Below are 7,824 nucleotides of genomic sequence, written 5' to 3'. Positions count from 1 at the left end.
ACATTTTACCGATTATAGAAAATCATGTGACTTAACTAGACAGAAAAAAATCCTGTGGTAAATCCAATCAATTCTGCAGTTAAATGTCCTCAACCCAAAATCTTGGGTTGGATTCACTGTGAGGTGCAGTAAAAACTAAAAAACGCATTACGTTGTATAACTGCCACGGTGCAGTATAAGTTCCTCAACCAACAAAATTACAGTATTTAACAGTAGAAAATTACAGAATACTGTTAAATACCATATTTACAGTACAAATTTCCACCCACGTTAAAAGCAGAAAAAGTTTAAAATATATATTTTTTTATTCGTTAAATATTAAATTACTTTTTTTTAATATGTTAATTTTTAAATAACTGCTTCAGGTCCTTATTGTTTCGAAGAGTAGGTATATCCAATGTTCTTCCCCTGAAAATAAAGTAGACAACATTGAGAGTTAAAAAACTTTTAAAACCAAATATATATAAAGAAATTATTATATATGTATTAAAGTTGACAGTATGTTAATATTTGTGTACACATATGTATGTATGTTCGCTACCCTGCAGTACAACAAGTCATCAATAGGCCACTGTCATCAACAGTCATCAATGCTCCGACTGCGACTTCTACCGAGCCGACGCTCTGCCGACCGCGTCTTCTACCGAGTCGACGCTCTGCACAAGATACAGTTACGGTGGTAGTCTCGTCGGCAGTCGTTGACTCGGCCGTTGATGAGTGCTGATGAATTTGTTGATGAATTTTTGATGAATCATCGATGAATTGTTGATGAATCATTGATGCATTTTTGATGAATGTTGATGAGTTTGTTGATGAATCATTCATTAATTGTTGACGTAATGTTGTTGATGACAGCCTAGGATATGCCCATGTTAAATTTATCAGTAATTTGTATGGCCATTAATCGATGAATCATCAAAAACACTGCCTGGACTGTTGATGAATCTATAATTAATTACTGATGAATGGTACTGCAGGGTACTAACATATTTGTTTGTTATGTATGTACGTGGAGCGCATCCTGCTCGCAGAAACTTACATAAAATGGTACTTACCGAGAAAAGTAGCTGTAAGTGGCAATATATCCACGCATTGCCCATTGCAATCACTGAGTTAAATTATATTTCACTTCATTTGTGTTTAACTTTCATTAATATTTGCACAAAAATCTTTCCGAAAGAAATGCGGTAGACCTTAGACTGACCGTCCTAATGGTTTTAAGAAAACCAACTAAAATGCCAATAATCTATACATAAAAAAATGCTCTGTTCGTGTCTACTTCCTTTATAGGCTTGAAAAGTTCTGAACCGTTTCAAATTTTCAAATTTTGACACAACATGCGTTGAGGTTCCAGCTCAGTTATTGTGTACTTTTGATGTTGATAGCTTATCTGCGGTTGCATATATATTAATTTTTTTAGCGTTTCCCCGTGCCCCTACTGCTGCGCCCTCTACAGCTGAATCGAAGCTTTCTGTCAAACATCCCAAAAATATTGAGAGAAGAAATTGAGAGAAGAAATAGGAAAATAAAATTTAATTTTTTTGTTCACTTTCAGTAAGAAACGAAGTCATGCCACCCAAGAAGTCGAGTTTGGGTCGTCGAACTCGCAATACAGAAGCAAAAAGACGTAAGATTACGAATATGACTGACGAAGAACAGGCCTCCATCCGAGAGACTGAGCGGCTGAGAGCAATGCAGATGCACAACGCGGAATCAGCAGAAAGACGAGCAGATAGGCTGGAGAGAAAACGATTGAGAGTTAGGCAGTCGCGTTCTGCAGCAATCGATTTGATTCACTCTCAAACACCTTCTTTTGGATGCACCAGGAGGAACGGGGAAAACATTACATTGATTCTGGCTACGGTTCGAGGTAACAAGGATATAGCTTTAGCTCTTGCTTCATCTGGAATCGCTGCGACATTGTTACCTGGTGGGAGGACTGCTCATTCAGCGCTGAAGTTGCCGTTGAACATGGAAATCGTCGAGACTCCTACGTGCAACATTTCCAGAGCATCTGGCATGGGAAAAGTATTGCAAAGATGTAGACTCATTGTTTGGGATGAATGCACGATGGCACACAAAAAATCGCTGGAGGCTCTCGATCGATCATTGCGGGATTTGCATGGAGCTGTCCAACCATTTGGGAAAGCGTTAATATTGCTCGCAGGGGATTTCAGGCAAACGTTGCCTGTGATTTCCCGATCGACACCAGCTGACGAGATAAATGCTTGCCTAAAATATTCTATATTGTGGCAACATGTACGTACATTAAAGTTGAAGACGAATATGCGTGTCCTGTTACAGAACGCAGCCGACGTATTCTCACGACAGCTACTGGACACGTGGAACGGAAAGCTGCCACTCAATGAGACGTCGAGAAAAATAGTATTGCCCGAGAATTTCTATAATTTAGTTACATCGAAGGAAGGACTTATCCAAAAAGTGTTCCCCGATATCCGAATAAATTATAGGAATCACGATTGGCTCAGTGGACGAGCGATTCTCGCTGCGAAGAACAAAGATGTATACCAGCTCAATCATGTAATCCAGTCCAGCATAGAAATTGACGAAATTACATATAAGTCGATAGACCCCGTTGTGGAGGCAGAGGAAGCAGTTAATTACCCTACGGAATTTCTAAACTCACTTGATCTGCCTGGAATGCCACCACACATATTGAAATTTAAAATAGGTGTGCCGATAATCATGCTCCGATATATAAATCAGCCGAAACTCTGCAACGGTACGCGAATCGCAGTCAAGAAAGTGATGAACAACGTAGTAGAAGCAACGAACATAACTGGTCCTTTCAAAGGTGGAGATGTCCTCATTCCTAGGATTTTCAAGATATTGCAGTTTCCCATTCGTTTGGCGTTCGCAATGACCATTAATAAAGCTCAAGGTCAATCTATGGAGTTGTGTGGTCTAGATTTGGATGCAGATTGTTTTTCACACGGACAATTATATGTTGCGTGTTCCCGTATCGGAAAACCAGATAGTCTTTAGATTTACCCGGAGACTGGAGAAACGAAGAATATTGTATACCAACAAGTATTACAGAATTAAATGAATTTGAAATTTATTCTTTTTTGTTTGACTTATTTCTTATGCGTGCAACCACAATATGCCACAGAGAAACGTGGCAGGGTACAGCTAGTTTGCCATAAGTATACCACAAATATACTCGAATGTATTTTAGTAGGTATTTTATAGCTCTGGCAAGTAAAAAATATTAAAAATTATTAAGTTGTTTAAATTTATGTCTCTGGCAAGTAATTTATTTAATGCTCACCTAGGTAATACAAATATATGTATCCTATACCAAATAAGAAGAAGAAATACTCTATATTTTGTACGTAAAACCTACAGTAACTCGAAAGTCATTTGCAGTTCGCAAAGCCAACTACAAAAAACATACGCATAATCTGGAACGTAAGGGTGACCAACAACAAAATACGTTAACTGCAGCTTACTATAATTCAACCAAAAAAAAATTTGTAGATTCAACCCACCAGATTTTGCCTGGGTGCAGTCCTATCACAGAATGGCGAATCTATTACAATGATTTCGAGAACCTTACAGGATTGAGAGCTTAATTTCGGAAACGAGAACTTTTGGTCATCGTTTGAGTTCTAAAGTCTCTTAAAAACTTTTTATTCGGTATCAAGGACCATTACATTTTCACAGATTACCAGCCATTTACGTAAGCCGTGTACGATAGGAATCCAAAAGCTAAAATAAAGAGGTGGAAGGCATTTATTGATGAACGTGGTGTTAAAATTTTCTAATAGCCAGAAAAGGAGGCCACCCATATTTTAGAAAACGATCCCCGGTCAGACAGCAACATTACACAGCGAAATTTCACTGACATATACGATCAAAACTATCGACTTGCCTGTTAATTGTTTTAAAAAACAGATTGTAATCGAAGAGTGCAGTAATACAAGGCATATCATACAGTTTTTAAACAAGGAGAATCCGTAATGTGGACAAGCCGGACGTAATAAATGCGTTACTACGTCACTGCCCGTACTGGCTTTCATTCAAAAAAGTCTTGTGGATTACTTCCCAACAACGACTTTCCGACACCCAAAAAAAAAGGTTAGCGACATTTAGAATAAAACTGAAAAAAGAGAAATAGTAACCCTAGAACACAACAGGGTGCACAGAGCGGCACAGGAGAATATTAAGTAAATTCTTCAGTATTTCTTTGTCCCTTATCCTCTACTATTGTAGCTAACTGCTTAGTTTGTCCAAAAGCCAAATATGACCGCCACCCTCAAAAGGAAATCCTTGGAAGATCTCCGATTCCCTTACATGTAGGCGAGACATTGCATTTTAACATTTTTTTAACACACAGGAGGTACTTTTGGACGTGGACAGATAAACTTTCCAAATTTGCAATTGCGCAACCCATAGGATCTCGAACGATAACCGATATAGAACCTGCAATTTTGCAATTAATGAATTTGAAGACAATATTTTGCGACAATGAACCGTCTATTAACTCTGAGTAAATCAAGTCACTTTTATCAAATCGTTTTATTTTTGAGATAGAGAACGCAATACCACTTTATAGAACATCAAATGGGCAAGACGAATGCCTTCGCAACACGTTTTGGAAACAGCTCGATGCCTGAAACTTGAAAGAGGCATGAATGATACAGCCCATCTTATTCTTCAGGCAACGATTGAATACAATAAAACAGTTCACTCAGTCATTAATAAAAGACCGATCGACATTATTCATTGAAAACCTCCGAATTAGCAAACGAAATCGTGGAAAAACCTTTGAGGTCGGATAAACCGTTCTGGTAAAACTAAGCAAACACCTGGGAAATAAAGTTTCCTCTTGGGATAAGAAAGAAATTATCAAAACAGACCTCGGGACAACTGTCCTCATAAAGGGGATGGTGGTTCATTAAGATAGTCTACGCTAGGTATGTATATAATAAGTTTTAAATTTATAGTACTATTATTCTTCCTTGGAATGAAACCGTTAAGGAAAACAGACGACTGAAGTCTGGACACTGAGAAGAGAGAGGTGGAGAAATTTTATAAATTTAAAATTTGTCAAATCGCACTATTTACCAAAGCTACTATAAAGATTGGTTCGCTACGATAGTTTTTGGGAGAGATAAGATTTTGGCTGTACTTCGTTCTTGAATTTCAACCGCGCCGGTAATCATCGCGCAGAACAGCTATATTAAATAATAAATCGTCTTGGGAGCACAATAAACAAGTATTTGTAAAAATAAAAAGCTTAAATTTATAATTTATACCTTAACAGCCAAGACTTCGAACTTTTGTTTTGAACTAACGTGTTATTAGAATTTTCACTTAGTGTTGGAATCAATGTGCTAACAATTTCATTTCCTCTGATGCTTTGGTTCGATCTCACGATTCTTTTTTTTAAAGAGTGTTTTTTAACAATTGTTTTTAAATTGAGTATTTCATTTGAGAGATAATTAGATAATTTTAGGTCCTGCATTAATTTTCTGTAAGTAAAAATATTAAAATTCGATTTTGCTTAAAAACAAAACTACATTTTACCTTTGATAATCCATAATATAAATAATTGCCTGTAATTCGATTTTATTTTGGTTGTCATATCTACATTTAATACACACGGAGAATAAGTCTGTTGGCGTTAAATGAGTACTTAATAAGTCATAAATATTTGTTTCTATTTTGATGGCCCAAACAATTGTTTGCCATTGTAATATTATATGTATAAAATATAAGTTTCGAGACATTTCTATTGAATCTGATTATTTCTATGAATTCTGACTTTCTTTTAAACGTTGAATAGCTCACCAGAACTAAAACTGGTAAGCAATTTTAGTTCCGCTCCATGCGTTCGTTCCATACGGTCAATGAAGCATTGAAGGTAAAAATGAAACGCTTATTGTCAAGAGACATTATACCATGACGGTGTTTTTATTTGTAGAAAGAAATACTTTATGACCTACAAAACGAATACTTTTCACGTACTAAAATATAACAAATAATTATTCTCATGGGTGCTTTATTGCAGATTGCTAGTTTTGAGCTTTAAAGAGTCCATCAAGTACAGAAAATAGCTATAAACAATAAAGGATACCGAAGCACATCGAGTGTTTGTATACCCTTGCAGTTAGATCTTCTACCATTTAGAATTAATACAATAAAAATAATTTTTAGTTGTATTAATTTTTCAATCGTTCCAATGGCAGCTATATGATACAATAGTCCGATTTTTATAAAATTGTAAACAAAGTTCTAGAATTATATAAAATGGATATGAAACTGCAGTGTTTCATTCAGATAGCATAAAAACTGAGACTAGTTTGTTTAGAAACGGACAGACGAAAGTGGCTAGATCGACTCGGATGTTAATGCTGATTACAAATATATTTACTTTATATAGTCGGAGATGATTCCTTCATTGCTTTGCAAACTTCTGACTGAAATTATAATAACCTGCAAGGGTATAAAAATAATTCCAATAAGATTATATTTGTAGCTTATTAGTTTTAAATTTTCAAGTTTCCTTATCTTATATAATAATAATATATATATATAATATATAATATATAATATATAATATATAATATATAATATATAATATATAATATATAATATATAATATATAATATATAATATATAATATATAATATATAATATATAATATATAATATATAATATATAATATATAATATATAATATATAATATATAATATATAATATATAATATATAATATATAATATATAATATATAATATATAATATATAATATATAATATATAATATATAATATATAATATATAATATATAATATATAATATATAATATATAATATATAATATATAATATATAATAATTAATATATAATATATAATATATAATATATAATATATAATATATAATATATAATATATAATATATAATATATAATATATAATATATAATATATAATATATAATATATAATATATAATATATAATATATAATATATAATATATAATATATAATATATAATATTTAATATACTAGCGGCCCGTCCCGGCTTCGCACGGGCATTAAACATTACATTTAGATTTGTCAATTTTAACACATTCATAATAATTATAATAATATGACACATATTCATCCTTTTTTTTTCAATTATTGAGGTCATAACCCTAAAAGAAAATACATTTATTTTGTTAGTGCTTCTCTGTAAACAATATTTGATGTTGTTTTATTTTGTGGCAGCAAAATAAATTGATTTTCAGGGGCTCCGACTCGCGATAGACCAACATACAGTTGACCATGAGTAAAACATTTATTTCGCAGATCGATCCCTACTAATTCGAAGGTTTGGCCTTGGGACTTGTTAATTGTTAATGCGAAAGATGTTTTTACTGGAAATTGAAGCCGTTTAAATGGGATTGGCAGATCAGTTGGGATCATCGGTATCCTCGGTATATGAGCTAGTTGACCACTTGCTGGTCCAGTGATAATATTTACTACTATTAAATTGTCCTTTAACTCCTTAATAAGCAGCCTCGTCCCATTACACATGCTCGAAGGGTTTAAATTTCTTAAAAGCATAATTGGGATTCCGATTTTAACGTCAATTCATGGGGTGGCAGTCCAGAAGGGTTCAACGAATTTAAAAATTCCTGTGGATAATGGACTGCATCTTCAATATTCGTTACAGTGTCGATCGATTTGTATGTTTTTGTTTGGCCGGGGACTTTTTGAACAATCAGATTATTTATTTCATTGACAGTATCATTCTTAGGTGATACTATAGCCCGAGAACACAGCCAATGGACGTCTCTTTCGTGCAAATTCTCG

At 33.9% G+C, this 7,824-nt stretch overlaps 1 long non-coding RNA gene across 1 annotated transcript; it reads right to left on the bottom strand.

The window, feature by feature from the left end:
* Window positions 1-286: 286 nt before the first annotated feature.
* On the bottom strand, window positions 287-5,799 carry LOC147642665 (uncharacterized). Its single transcript, XR_015273164.1, has 3 exons — window positions 5,554-5,799; window positions 1,056-5,498; window positions 287-408 (listed from the first exon to the last, which is right to left on the bottom strand). It is a non-coding gene; the product is annotated as an uncharacterized LOC147642665 (long non-coding RNA).
* Between the last annotated feature and the right edge of the window lie 2,025 nt (window positions 5,800-7,824).

This window comes from Drosophila serrata, unplaced genomic scaffold, assembly GCF_035046125.1.
Source record: "Drosophila serrata isolate PLE 108 unplaced genomic scaffold, ASM3504612v1 contig_374, whole genome shotgun sequence".
Lineage (NCBI taxonomy): Eukaryota > Metazoa > Arthropoda > Insecta > Diptera > Drosophilidae > Drosophila > Drosophila serrata.
The sequence above is the reverse complement of the archived record's forward strand: the minus strand, read 5'-3'. Positions and strand labels throughout refer to the sequence as shown.